The 14,457-nt window shown below is 55.2% G+C and overlaps 1 long non-coding RNA gene across 1 annotated transcript; it reads right to left on the bottom strand.

Annotated features, from left to right (window-relative positions):
- Window positions 1-156: 156 nt before the first annotated feature.
- On the bottom strand, window positions 157-1,567 carry LOC147580456 (uncharacterized). Its single transcript, XR_015252920.1, has 2 exons — window positions 1,440-1,567; window positions 157-439 (listed from the first exon to the last, which is right to left on the bottom strand). It is a non-coding gene; the product is annotated as an uncharacterized LOC147580456 (long non-coding RNA).
- Between the last annotated feature and the right edge of the window lie 12,890 nt (window positions 1,568-14,457).

Here is a 14,457-nt window from a genome sequence, read left to right as displayed (position 1 = left end):
CCCACATCCCGAGGCCGCCAAAACTGGATAAAGGGGAAGTGGCGGAGTGTCTGGAAAGCGAAGATCCCGGAACCTGAAGGGTGGGAGGTGCGGCCAGAACTCCCTTCCCAGTCAGCAGGGAATTAAAGACACGCGGGGGGGGGGGGGGGGGGGGGCTCAGTGGAGGGAGTCTGTGTAGGGGGGAGGCAGGCCTGCCTGAGAGTCGGGGTCCTGGAGCACTTCCCTGAGAAAGGGGATCGTTGGGCCTTCTCAAGGGCAAATCTCCCATTGTTCTTCAACTCTGCCATCAGCGGGGCCTCCTGAGAACACTCGGGAACAGGGGTGCCCTCCCCTGCCTCCTGGGAGTGGGTGTGGCTTCAGGAGGGCAGCTTGAGGGTCGTCTTCCGGATTGCTGAGAATGAATGCCCTGTGTCAACGAACTCAGGACCTAAAGGCACAGCTGAAATGGGAAGGAAGGAAGGAAGGTAGATTCTCAGGGATAGGGGAAGACCAGGCCCATTTTTCATTGCTCCCCCAGATTTAAGGTGGTTCTCAAAATCTTGACCAACCGGCATGGTTCAGGCACTGGCCAGAGTGAAGGTACCAGATTGGGAGTGAGGGTGTTACCCGTGGTCCGTATTGGTTCTGCCCCCAGGAAGGACCCGGCCACTCCGGAGGCGACAGAGGCGAGGACCCGGGAGGCAGCCACTCCTTTGCCTGCCTCCTCCAGCATGGGCAGTGCGGTGGGAGGGGGCCTTCTCACGCCCCGTCTCTGGACCCTGTCACCCTTCGCTCCCCAGCTGGCAGTGAAGCCGGAGGCTGACGGGCAGCCACGAACCCAGGGCACTTCCCAGGGCCGGAGACCGCTCCTGCTACCCTGGGCAGCGTGGGCGGGGAGCTTTCCTCCAGCCTCTTGGTCCTGAGCGATTGGCACCCAGCGCCCTTTTGACTCCTCCCCGAGCCTCCGGGTGGCTCCCCAGCTGGCCGCGGGTCGCGGGGATCTCACCCTGGCTGCCCGGCCCGAGGAAGCTGTGGGCCAAAGACGTCGACACGCACAGGCTGGGAAGTCATTGCTCCTTGCCGGGGAGTGCTTGGCAAACAGGCAGGCTAGGATTTGCACTGCCAGCAGCTAAGCCAGCCTTCCTGGAACTTCCTTTGTGTGGCCGGGAGGTGTGCGGAGACCTGCAACCCCGGGACCCTGAGGAAGGTGCTCCCGCTCAGATGCCGGGGCTGGGCACCTCGGGGCGTTCTCTGCTGAAATCCCTCTTCCCAACTTCCCAGCCTCTACCTGCCTCTTCTCCGGCAGCCAGGCCCTCCTGGGCCCTGGGAAATGTCAACCAACCCGTCAGCTGCCTAAAGGGCACGGTGACGTGACAGGATTGGAAGGAAACCCCTGGGTTCAAACTGTCTGTGCCGAACGGGCAAACGCCACAGCGATGCTACCTGGCGTGGAGCCATACCTGGCACAGGTTGACAGCCCGGGGCGGGCGTTCCCCATCAGGCCCTTCAGGCTCCCCATCAGTCCAGCCCTGCTCAGCTCCGGGTGCTGGTGTCCCCAGAAAGGCCACGGGCCCAAGGCCAGGCCAGGCTCTCCTGGCCTCTCTGTGACCTCAGAGGTGGCCCCTTTGTTCTGGACCTGCGGTCCCCACCCACGTCCCTGGTTGGAGCCTCGGGTGGTGCAGCCCCAATGTTCCCACCCCGTCGGAGCCCCCAGGTTAAGCCCTCTCCCTGGGACCCCAGTGCCCACCGGTCTCAGATCCTGTCTGACAATCAACCAACTGTCCAGTAACTCACATCTCCACCCAACGTCCCTCATCCCCTGCCTGGACGCCACCACAGCCCCTAAACTGTCGTCACCCCCTCCCCCCCCCCCCCCCCCCCCGCGTCCTCATGGCCCTGTTGTATCACCCAGCAGGCAGACTGAACCTTCCGAAGTATTTATTAATCAGACCACGACACCGGCCTGCAGGCCTTAAACCCTCCCAAAGGCTTCCCACTAGTCTCGGAACAAAACTCGGGGCCCTGCTTAGCTGGCTGCTATCCATCTTTTGTCCTGGGTTCCTGCTGCCCCGCCCAGCTCCCTGCTTCCCCCTCTCCAACCACACGGGCCTTCGTGGGTCCCTGAACACGGGGGGCCTTTGCCCCCACCTCCCCACTGCCTGTCTTCCGCTCTGCGTCACTCCGGGGGGGGGGTCCTCTGTTCAAATGTCTTCAGAGGACCTCCCTGTCCCGCCTGCCTTCCCGATCACTCCCTGTCCCCATCCCTTGCCCGGCTTTATCCTCCATGGGCTTGTCCCCTGACACGATAGCGTAATGTCTCCTCTGCTGTCTTCATTACTTCTTGGTGCTGTTGTGCTGGTACCTAGCACAGTGCCTGACCCCTGTGAGCCGTCAGGAATTAAACGATTGTCGGATGCCTGAAGGCACGTTCCCGTCGCCCTCCCCGTGTGCTGACGCTCCACACTTGCTCAAGCTTTAGGGCAGGAAGCTCTGTGGGTGGGAGTCATGCGGCCTGACTCCTTGACTCTGTGTGACCTTGAGTGAGTCATTTAGCCGCCTACTCCAAGTTGTAGGCGTAGTGTACGAGAGAGTACCCATCAGCTTAGACAGAAAGCCCTAAATGGGATATAAACTTGGTGTGAGTCCCGGCTCCACCGGGTCAGCTGTGTGACCTTGGGCAACACACGTGACCTCCCTGTGATTGTTTCCTCATCTGTGAAATGGGAATAAACTAGCTCCCTTGAATCGCCCGGGGCTCTTGGTCGCAAACAATAGAATCAACCCAGCGCGGGGAAGTTCTGGCAGGCCCCAAACCAAGCTGGCCAGGACACAGGGAGAAACAAATCCTCTGGAACGTGTCACCTCCAGCGTCAACACTGGACCCCGAGGCCACAGACCCTGCCGGCCTTCCTTGAAGACACTGAGTCCTAGGCAGGTACCTCTGATTGGTGACGCCCAGGCCCAGGGCCTGGACAGACGCGGAGGGGGCTGGTCCCAGAGACAGCTGTCCGCCACACTGCGCGCAGAGGGCAGTCACGCGGATGCAGAATTCATGCAGAACTCTCCTCTGCAGCCGGTGGGAAACCGTCTGTGGAACCCGCGGGAGTGAACACACGCTCATCCTTTGACTCGGCGGTGCCAAATGAGTGCACGTGTCCAAGCCGAAGACACGGACAGGAATGTTGGCGGCCTTGCGCGTCATCGCCAAGAAGCAGGAACGACCAAATGCCCATCTGAATGGAAGGCAGGAGTGAGTAAATAGCCTGGAACGCCACATGGCCCGAGAGCGAGCCAACTCCCCCTACGCGTGACGTCGTGCATAAGCCCAAGCAACAGAACGCCCGGCCGTGAGAAGCCAGGAGAACGACGTAGGTCGTGTGGTTTCATGTGTTTGCCCTGCGGGCACGGGCGGCGTGAATGTTCGGGAGAGCGGGTGTCCTCCTGGAAGGCCAGAGACAGACGGGGCAGGAGGGGGTTTGCCGGGGTGTCGGGCACGTCCGCTCCCTTGATCCGGACGCTGCTTCCCCTTACGTGTTCACTCTGTGAAGCTTCCACGGGCTCTTCACTTACGATTTCGTGGGTTCCTCCAGGTTTGTTACACTCCAACAGCAAATAACATGGGTTTAAGGAAGAAAAAAAAAATGCATCGGAAGCACTTGGGACCAGTGGCTCACGGTATGAGCTGAATAAACGTGAGGTCGGTGTTGTCACTGGCTGGTCTCTCTCCCACGCCACCCCTCCCCTCCCCCACCCTCCCAGCCGGGAAGAGACCCACGAGTCCTCGGCCCTCAGTAGACAGAGCTGGCGCCACCATCCAGGGGGCTCTGAGCTCGTTTGCAGGAGGTGGGAGAGACCTCCGGGACCACACGGCTCAGCTCCTTGGTCTCGGGATTAGCCAGCTCCCCACAGAGGCCAGGCGGCCAGGGAGCGTTAAGAGTCGGCCAGCAGCCAGAGCAGGTGTGGAGACAGCGAGGCCGGGGAGGTGACCAGCGCTGGGACCTTGCGAGCCTGTCCTGAAGACAAGCAGGAAGCCGGCGAGCGGCTGTGCGTGTGTGTTGTGCATGGGGAGTGTGGTTACGGGTCCAGTTTTGCAGTCTGGCTTTCGCACAGAGAGTAGGTGAAGAGGGAGGGAAAGAATCCCAGGAGGCCTTCCGTGGCGGCCCAGACCGGGCCAGGGCGGGACCGTGGAGGTAGATGCGGATGACACGCAGGACGTCGTGGGGTTAGAGCTGACAAGTCTTGGGGCGCATCGTGCAGCGTTGATGGGCGTGGTGACCAGGGCCCCGGGGCGGCCGTGCGGCCAGTGTGGACCTCTCTTGTCGGGCCCCGCAGGAGGAGCAGGAACCAGGGTGTAGGGTAAGTTAGGTTTGGGGAGCAGAGCAAGAAGAGAGAAGATGCAGCGGGCAAAGCCTGTGGAGGTTCCGGGCCACGGGAGGGAAGGGAAGCTGCGTGCTCAGAGAGCCATTGGAAGAGCGGGGGCCGTGGCAGGAGGGTTTCTGGGTCTCAGTGGGAATCAGGAAGGGTGCGGAGTGGGCTGGGGCCAAGGATAAGAGATGTGGGGCCTGGCGGACTTCCCTAATCTCTGCATTTCCCAAACCACGAACTGGACACTGGTGGATGGGAAGACTATCGGTGGAGAGGAGGGAGCCCAGTCTGGGGTGACAGTGCCTGGGCCAGGAGGCCGGACCGTGTGTGTGGAGCCTTCGCGTCATCTCCAACCCGCGGGAGGGGTTGAGCAGAAACAATGATAATGATAATAACAGGGAAAGCAGCTGCAGTGGACATTATCACCGTTCGAAAGACCTATCGCCTCTCTCCGCTCCGGGGGAATACGGCACTCCGCATAACTCTGCCATCAAGCCGGGCAACCTGATCTGCTTTGGTGGCCTGACCGTAAGTGAGACGCGCCACTTCTAAGAAGAAACTTCGGGGGGCGCCGGTGAAGGGGGGCTCAGTCGGTGAAGCGTCTGACTCCCGATTTCGGTTCCGGTCGTGATCTCGCGGTTCGTGGGATCGAGCCCTACGTCAGGCTCCTCGCTGATTCTCCCTCTCTCTCTCTCTGGCCCTTCCCTGCTCACGTGCACTCTCGATAGATAGATAGATAGATAGATAGATAGATAGATAGATAGACATAAAATTATATAAAATCTTAAAAAAAAAAAAGGGTGCCTGGCTGGCTCAGTTGGTAGAGAATGCAACCCTTGATCACAGGGTTATAAATTCAAGCCCCACGTTGGGCATAGAGATTACTTAAAAATAAAATCTTTTAAAAAATTAAATTATGCATGCTTACAACTAAATAAAGTATATTGAAAAACAAAGGCACTACTCAAAGCTCATGGCTTCTTCATTACGTCCCCACGCCTGAGCGGTGTCACGTGAGGCCCAGCACGCCGACAGCGTCCCTGCGGTGGAGCAGTCTACAAGGCCGTGCCCTCGGCGTCTGTGCCCAACTCTGCCTCGCGTGGGGGATGGAACTCGGAAGTGGTGGGGTTATTTATGCCCCAGAGATCGCAAGACGCTAAAGCGGGGCTAACCCCTCACGCCCACCACCTGCCAGTCGTTACACATGTAACCGACGGGTCATCGAGCCCTACTGTCTGGCCCCGGCCCCGGCATGTGAAGGGTGGGGCAGGAAAGCCGGAGGCCGAGGCCCAGGGCTGCCTGTCATAACAATGATAAGATGGCTAGGGTCTCTGCGCCCTGCTGCCTGATGAGTGTTTTGTGTATTCTCCCACTTAACCCTCACCACACCCTGTGAGGCAAAGTGCTATTACTGTTGGCAGATGAGGAAACCGAGGCACGGAGGAGCTACCTGCCCAGTCGCTCAGCTAATAAATTGTCACGACCGGGATACAAAGCCTGACCCTTAATGATCACTGTCCATACTCTGTCCCCGGTGTCGGACACAGGGTCTGGTCTCTTTCCTGAAAGCCCCAGGGAGGTGCAGACCCCAGACACCCCGGGAGCCTCGAGCGGGCTTCAGGGACCAGCAGGCCCATGGCCTCACCTCTGCTGTGGACAGACAGTCTTGGGGACCACACTTTATGCAGCTCCGAGTGCCAGGGAGACCCAGGCCAAGGGTGGGGGTCCTCTTTCCCAAAGCAGCTTGAGAATATTCTTGGGAGCCCTGGAGCGCTCGGGGTGAGGCTGGGCGGCCCGGGGGTCTGACAGCAAGTGCCTGGATGGTGCAGCCTGAGGGCCTCTCAGCAGGTCAGTGGAGGGTGTGAATGGAGAGGTCCCTGGGTTGAGAAGGGGTTAGACTGTTCAACATCTGGGGTTCGCAAAAGAGAGAATTCTAGAAAAGGTCTCTGCCAGAGCAAGAGGAGGAGGCCTCCCTGGTCCCCAGGGCACGTGGGAAGATGCTGGAAGCAGGGAGGCTGTGGTGTGGGGTGTGGAGGGAGGGGTCGCTATGCTGTAGGGAAGCCACATGGCACTGGGCCGAGGCTGGCCTGGAAGAGGCTAAGGGTGGGCTGAATGGTGGCCCTCCAAAAGATGTCCCTGTCTTAGTCCCCAGAATCTGTGAATGTGACCTTATTTGGGAAAAGGATGGTTGATATAATTAAGTGAAAATCCTGGACATGAGGTCATCTTGGATCGCTTAGGGAAGCCCCCATTCCAATGACAAGTGTCCTCATAAGACACACACAGAGGAGAAATCCCTGTGACCACAGAGGTGGAGGTCAGAGGGACACAGCCACCAGGCAAGGTCCACCCGGAGCCACCAGAAGCCCGAAGCACTGAGGATCCTTGCCTAGAGCCTCGGAGGGAGCGTGGGCCTGCCGACGCCTGGATCTCAGACATCTGGCCTCCAAACGGGGAGACGGTAAGTTTCTATTGTTTTAAGCCACCCGGGTTGTGATCATTTGTTACTGAAGCCAGAAGAAACCAACACAGTGGAGGCGAAAACCCGCATTTTCCTCCACTGCACAGGGCGGCGCCCAGGCGGGAAAGGAGGTTTGCAGACTGGCAGGGGGGCAGAGGGAGGGGGAGCCAGGGAGTGGGCTGCCTCGTAGCCTTGGGTGGGCTCAGGCGGTGGGGGTGGGGGGTGGGGTGGGCACAGGAAGGCCTGACGGATGGACAAGACCCGGGGTGGGAGGGGGGCGGAGGCCCGGAGCTCTCAGAGGGATGATGGGGATTCAGGAAAGCGCACTTTCAAGAGATAGCAGGGCCCGGGAAAGGATGCGGGAGGGAGGGCTGAGAAGGCACATGGGGATACCCCAGAGCTGGGGATTGCTGGGAACAAGGCCGATGGCCCCAGGAAGAGGCATGGCCAGAGGGGGCACGAAACTTGCCAAAGCGGGCAAAGGTGGACATTTGCATGGTAGGGTCTTTACGGAGGGCTCCCTACGGGCTTCATGAGGGACTGTGCCCATTTTACAGATGAGGAAGGTGAAGCTTCCTCGGCAAGTAAGCACTCAAAGTCAGTTACGTCACTTGCATGCATCAGACCCCGACTGGAAGCCAAGCGTCTGGCTGCAAAGCTGGCCTCCTACTGAGCGCCCTGCCCTGCCCTGGGGAGGCCTCCCGTGAGTCGGGTGCTGAGGCAGCACTGGAATGGGAGCCCACCCAGGGGTGCGGGACTCACTCTGCCTCCCCGCCCTGCCTGTCTGTTCCTTCTCACCCCGCCTGGGGGCCTCTGTCCCTCCCACTGTGCTCTGGTCAGTCCTGTCCCTTCCGAGGCCCAGGACCCTGCCGGGCCCAGCTCCACATCAAAAGTCCTTTCCTGCTTCCTGCCTGGCCAACAGAGTTTGCTCTCAAAGCTGCTCTTTGTCCTCCTTTTTTCCCCAATGTGTTTTTTTGTGTGTTTTTTTAAAGATTTTAAAAAATGTTTATTTATTTTTGAGAGAGACAGAGACAGAGTGCAAGTGGGGGAGGGGCAGAGAGAGAGGGAGACACAGAATCCGAAGCGGGCTCCAGGCTCCAGGCTCCAGGCTCCAGGCTCCAGGCTCCAGGCTCTGGAGCCGTCAGCGCAGAGCCCGACGCGGGGCTCGAACTCACAAACAGTGAGATCTTGACCCGAGCCGAAGTCTCAGGTCAACCGACCGAGCCCCCTAGGCGTTCCCCCAAACAATGTGTTTTTAATCAATTTTATAATAAAACCCAAACTGACTTCTTGAAAACAGCAATGAGAAATCATGATCATAAAATCCCAGCCCTAGCGGCCCCTCTGGATTGTCCTCCCTCTCCGGACACCTACCTCCTCAAGCCTCTAGTTCCTGGTTATCAAGCCCCTTCTGCGAAGCCCCTCCCTCCGCTGCTGGGTTTCTCCAGCCTCTGGAGAGCCCGAGCCCCCTCCCAACGCTCTCCCTGCCTCCCACCCGACTCCCCTCCACGCTGGTCCCAGATTTTCTCAAAAGTCATCAGGGACTCGGCGTCCCCGAGGAGTAGAGCCTAAAATCCTTATCGTGGCATCCAAGGCTCTCATGTCCTGTCCTCACCCGCCCCAGCCTTGTGCCTCACCGGACACTTGACCCCCTGCCTTTACAGATACCGGTCCCTCTGCTCAGGAACAACCTTCCTCCATCTGCCTGTTAGGTTAATTCAACTCAATCCTCAAGACTCAGCCCAAATAGCTCTCCCTGCTCGCTTACCCTCCCCTGTCCTTCCCCAGGCACAGAGCAGACCTCCTGCCACCATCATGACAATAGTGTGGAATTTGGTTCTTTTATTCACCCGGTAAGCACCAAGTCTCGTGCTAGGCACTGGGGCGCAGCAGAAAGCAGTACAGATCTGGCCCCTGCACCCTCGGAGTTCATCATCCCCGCTACTGTTGCCCAGGTAGACCACGGGTCCCTTAGAACAGGCGCCACCTGTGTCCACAGAGCCAGGCGTGGTGCCCCCACACAGTGTGGGCTCCTCAAACATTTGTTGACTGACTGACTGACCAGATGAGTGAATAAGTGTAACGCTTTCTCTCTTCACTGTCCCCCAGAGCCCGGAGCTGAATCACCTGCTCACAGCAGGTGTTCCGTTCAAGGACGCAATCGGCCCAGAGAGGGAGGAGTGTGTAGGGAAGGGACACAGAGGGAAGAGAAGCGGAGTGCTCCAGGTGCTCAAGGCTGGGGAACCCCGGGAGTCCCCACCCCTCTCCTGCCTACTCCCACCCTACTTCTGAACTCACGGGGAGATGGAGACCTTGGAGGGATTGCCCTGGTCCCTGGCCCACCCTGACAGTCAATACTCCCCGCCAGGGCCCTGCCCAGAAGCCTCAGAGCCACGGAGGGGCCCCACGCGGGCTGGGCAGGGCCTGACCCCTCCCATCTTCCCCTTCCCCAACGCTGTCATCTATCCTTTCCGTTTGCAAGTCGTATTTGACTGGTTTGGGTGGCTGTCGCTACAAAATTAGTGTATGTTTGTTCTCCGGTGTAAAGAGAACACAAGCGTCTAAGAAAGCAACGTCAGTCTCCCTGCCCTCCCTCCCACCCCCTGCCACCCGCCGGCCTCACTGAGAACACCCAGGTTAATCACCGGGCACATGCCTTTCCACTCGTCCCAACACTCGTGACACCGCAGGAGTATTCATGCCCCGAGAGAGTTCTTAGGAAGATGGAACATAGTAACTGTGTTCCTGTAGCACTTGCTTTTTCTTTTTTACTTAAAAATATACACAGACATGGGGGCGCCTGGGTGGCTCAGTCGGTTAACCGTCCGACTTCGGCTCAGGTCATGATCTCAAGGTTCGTGGGTTCGAGCCCCGCGTCGGGCTCTGTGCTGACAGCTCAGAGCCCGGAGCCTGCTTCCGATTCTGTGTCTCCCTCTCTCTCTCTGACCCTCCCCCGTTCATGCTCTGTCTCTCTCTCTCAAAAATAAATAAAAGATTAAAAAAAAAACTCAAAAAAAATATACACAGACATCATCCCAAGGTAAGTATACGGCATTAACTCATTCCAACTGCCGTGCAGTGCTTCCTGTGGATGTTTGATAATTTGTTTAAATGGCCCCCTACGGACACTTTGACCTTTTTTGTTGTTGTTGCTCCCCCTATGACAAGGAATACTTCAATAAACCTCCTCCTACACATCCTTACGTTTTTAATTTTTAATTTTACTTTCTCGAGTAATCAGAGCAATTGACAAGTGTGCTAGGAGCTGGTGTCACTGGGTCACTGCACCCTGGCTAACTGTAGGTATGGTGCATTGTCTAAACCTCTGCCAGCCTCCTGGGCAAAACCTGACCTCTCATTGTTTTGAAATTGTGTTTCCTGAATACAGCTAAGGTTGAATGACTTTTCATATGTCAATTGGCCTTTTTTATTTCCTCCGCTATGAGTTTTTGAATCTCGTCCTTTGTCCTGGTTTCTTTTTCTTTTTCTTTTTTTTTTAACAGAGAGAGCCAGGGAGAGGGCTGAAGGAGAGAGGGGGAGAGAGAGAGAGAGAGAGAGAGAGGGAGAGAGAATCTCAAGCACGCTCAGGGCAGAGCACGACATGGGGCTCGATCCCACACCCCTGGGATCATGACCTGAGCCGAAACCAAGAGTCGGGTGCTCAACAGACAGAGTCACCTAGGTGCCCCCATTTTTAACTTTTTATTACAGAAATTTGAAAACATACTCAAAAGTAGTAAGAAGAGTTCAGTGAACTCCCCGTGTCCTCATCTCCGAGCTCCAACAGTGATCAAGGCAAGGTTGATTTTTTTCCCCCCAGTATAGAATTTTCCTTTGGATGTCGCTTGTAGTGGTTTTTGCAATGCAGAGATTTTTTTTGCTTTTACGCAGTCGAATTTCTTAGTCTTTCCTTTTGTGACTTTTGGGCTTTGTATAATTCTTAGAAAGGTCTTAGCAAAACAAAAACAGATTCTTCCACTACTTCTGAAACATGATTTGTTATTTTGTGAATGATGACGTAGTATTTTTTCACACGGAGGACCGTAATTTATTGAACCAATCCGCACTGGCTGAGCATTAAGATTGTCTTCGATTTCCCCCTATTTTAAATCACGCTGTCTTGGGCAGTCAGCCCTGACTTCCCCACTGCACCTGGATTATTTCAAAGCAAACCCCAGACATCAAGTCTTTTCATCCATAAACATATAAAAGTCAAAAAAAAATTTATATAGTAAAATCTGTTAATCCTCTGGTCTTTTTGTCTGGCACTTTTTATTTACGTTTGAATAGACAGCATATGCACACGGCTAGACATTCAAAAGGACTAAAGCAAGCATAGAAAAATCTGTTTTCTATCCTGTTCTCGGGCTGCCCCGTTCCCTTCCTGGAAAACCACCAGTCTTATCAACGTCTTGTGTATCTTCAGTCATTATTTACACGTGTAAAAGAGAATTGTGTGCTTTCTCCTGCTTAAAACACAATTGGCAATCCACGTAAACAATGGTCTGTGTATTTGATTCTAAACACATTTTTAGGGGCGCCTGGGTGGCTCAGTCGGTTAAGCGTCCGACTTCAGCTCAGGTCACGATCTCGCGCTCCGTGAGTTCGAGCCCCGCGTCGGGCTCTGGGCTGATGGCTCAGAGCCTGGAACCTACTTCCGATTCTGTGTCTCCCTCTCTCTCTGCCCCTCCCCCGTTCATGCTGTGTCTCTCTCTGTCTCAAAAATAAATAAACGTTACAAAAAAATTTAAAAAATAAATAAATAAACACATTTTTGTTATTCTTGTTCCTTAACAGCCTGCCTTGGAGATTGTTCTAGGTGAGCATCCTCCTTCTTTTTTTATCATTCCATACATCCCATTGCAGGGACACGAAGGAAGGGTTCAGAGACCCTGATCCTACCTCTGCTGGTGGTAGGTTCCTCCCAGTTACAGACGGTTCTGCATGTGAAAAGCCTGCATTCACCATTGAACTTGTGGGTGAGGATATTGGTAAGATAAATCTCTAGGAGTGGAAGTGCTGAGTCAAAGGGTACGTGTGTTTCTATGTTTGCTAAATATTGCCAAATTCCTTCCGTTAGGGGTTTATCAGTTTACGCACCAGCCAGCTGGGCAGGAGGGTGTCTGTGTCCCCCGCCCCAACCCTGCAAACCTCGTGTGTTACCAAACCTTGTTGTCTCTGCCCATCTGATGTCAACCAGAGTATCTTTGGAGATCAAGTTTTCGTTTATCCTTTTAGGAGAGTTGTTGAGCATCTTTTCACACGTTTAAGAGTTCCTTTGAATTTCCCCTTTCCCTACTGTTTCTTCATATTCTTTGCCTATTCCGCAGCCCCCCCCCCCCCCCCGCCCCCGATTTGCATCATTGTGGGTTCATTTAAAAACGATTTGTGGGAGCCCTTTATGTATTAGAGAAATCATCCCTCTGCCTTTGTTATGACCCGCAGCCCCTCACTCCCCAGTTTCAAGTTTTTCTGTTGACTTGTGGTAGTTCGTGCGAGGCAGAAATTTTGACTTTTTTACAAACTCGAATTTATCAATCTTTTGAGCCTTCAGGTTTTGGGTCATACTTAGGAAGGCCTTCCCCACTCCGGGATTTGTTGTTAGTGATGGTGGTGTTTTTTAGTTCTCCCATGGGTTCATTCAGTAGTTATAAAACATGATTTGTTTTTCATGGCGGAGTAGTATTTCCTCGCACGGGAAGACCCTAATTCATTTCACCAGTCACCTACGGCTGAACGTGTAGGCTATTTCCGATTTTCCTGAATTATAGAAGTCACACTGCAGCGAAGGGCCTTGTCCATAAATATTCTATTTCATTAGGCTAAATTCCTGAAAGTGACCTTCATTCCTGTCCCCAAACTACCCTCCAGAAAGTTGGGCTGCACTCTCCTGCTGCAGAGGCATATGTTTATTCTTCTCCAAATGCCCTCGGGGCCTAAGGCGGAGCAAAGGGACCCAGGGCAGGAGATTCTCTCCTGCCCTGATTGAATCTTTCCTTGGCTTCTGGGGCCGGAGAGCAGATTAGGAGAAATATGCTGGAGGAGGGGACGGGGCAGGATGAGAGCCGGGGAGAGAGAGAGAAGGAAGACCCAGACCAGCTGCTGGGTCTCACTCAGAGCCTGCCTACTCTTACTTTAAGCACAGTTCTATATTCCACTAAACTTGTGAGCTGGCTGTTAACAGCACGGGAACAAATTAGGAAGGGGAAGCAAAGCTGCTGCGTAGGGGTACCCTGGTCCGCTGTGCAGTTTCCAAAGGAAGAGCAAGTGAAAGTATAATAAAATGGAGTCAAGCAGCAACGGGCCCGGGCCATGCAGCGCAGTGCTTAACTGTCCCACAGCTCCCGGTGACAGATAAGGAGAGCAGATGAGACTGGCTGATCTCTAAATGTGCTTCCACACCTGAGACTCTGGCAGGCACCTTGAACGTCTTGTGTACGCAGAATGCTGCCCTCCTCCCCAAAGATGTCCTCGTCCTAATCCCCAGAAACCGTGACCACTGTCATGCTACGTGCCAAAGGGCCCCTGAAGTTGCAGCTGGAATTGAAACTGCTAATCAGCTGAACTTAAAATGGGGCGATTATTTGGGATTCTCTCGGTGGACAGTGTAACTACCGGGATCTCAGAAGTAGCAGCAGGAGGCAGAAGAAGAGTCAGTGTTGGACGGATCCAAGGGCAGGAAGGCTGGCCATCGCCGGCTTTGAAAATGGTGGTCGCCACGGAACAAGGAATGCGGGCGGCCTCTGGAAGCCTGAAGAGGCAATAAATGGATACTCTGTAGACCCTCCAGAAGGAGGACACCCCTGTGGACACCCCTGAGTTTAGTCTAGAGAGAACCCTAAGGTACTTAATGTGCATTGTTTGCAGTTTGTGTTAATTTGTTGCAGCAGCCAGAGGAAAGGAATAGCGAGTCTCACCAGGGACTGTCCAGTGAAAAGATGCCCAGAGAAGAAGGCCCAGCCGTGGCTGCACAGCTTCCGGAAGCCGAATCTGAATGAGAAGTGCATATGTGCATACTCCTGGCTCTGGTATTTTTATTTTTATTTTTTAATTGCTATTTTATTTATGTATTTATGTATTTATTTATTTGCTGAACCCTGCTTCTTCTCTGCCTTCTGATGATGAGCCCCAGGCAACACCAAAGTTAAATTATGTCCTGGCAAGGGGCGCCTGGTGGCTTAGTCCTTAGGAGTCCGACTCTTGATTTCAGCTCAGGCTCCTGAGATCCGGCCTGAGGTCAGGCTCCACGCTGACAGCGCGAACGAAGCCTGCTTGGGATTCTGTCTCTCTCACTCTCTCTCGCCCCTCCCCTGCTTGTGCTCTCTCTCTCTCAAAATAAATAAAAACATTAGGACATATATGTTGACTCTTAAAATATATAGATGCTGGCGAGATTCAGCGATCTGTTTTCTTTCTGGGTGACAGGGCCTCTCTCTCCCCACCCACAACTCCAAAGGCGAGGAGGCTCTGTGTCCCTCCTTCGGTGGCAACTTCAGTCCAGATGTGGAGGGGCGGGGCGCTGAGGCTGCGGGGCCCCAGGGGGACTCGGTGGGGGTGGGGGTGGAGGGGAGGGTGCGGGGGACCAGGAACCCAAGGGCGATTGGGGGCTGCGGGCGGCGGGGGCGGGCGCGGGAGGAGTCCGGGCGGAGCCG

This window comes from Puma concolor, chromosome B3, assembly GCF_028749965.1.
Source record: "Puma concolor isolate L17-30 chromosome B3, mPumCon1.1.hap2, whole genome shotgun sequence".
Classification (NCBI taxonomy): Eukaryota; Metazoa; Chordata; class Mammalia; order Carnivora; family Felidae; genus Puma; species Puma concolor.
Note: the sequence above shows the minus strand (reverse complement) of the source record. Positions and strands in the feature narration are given on the sequence as shown.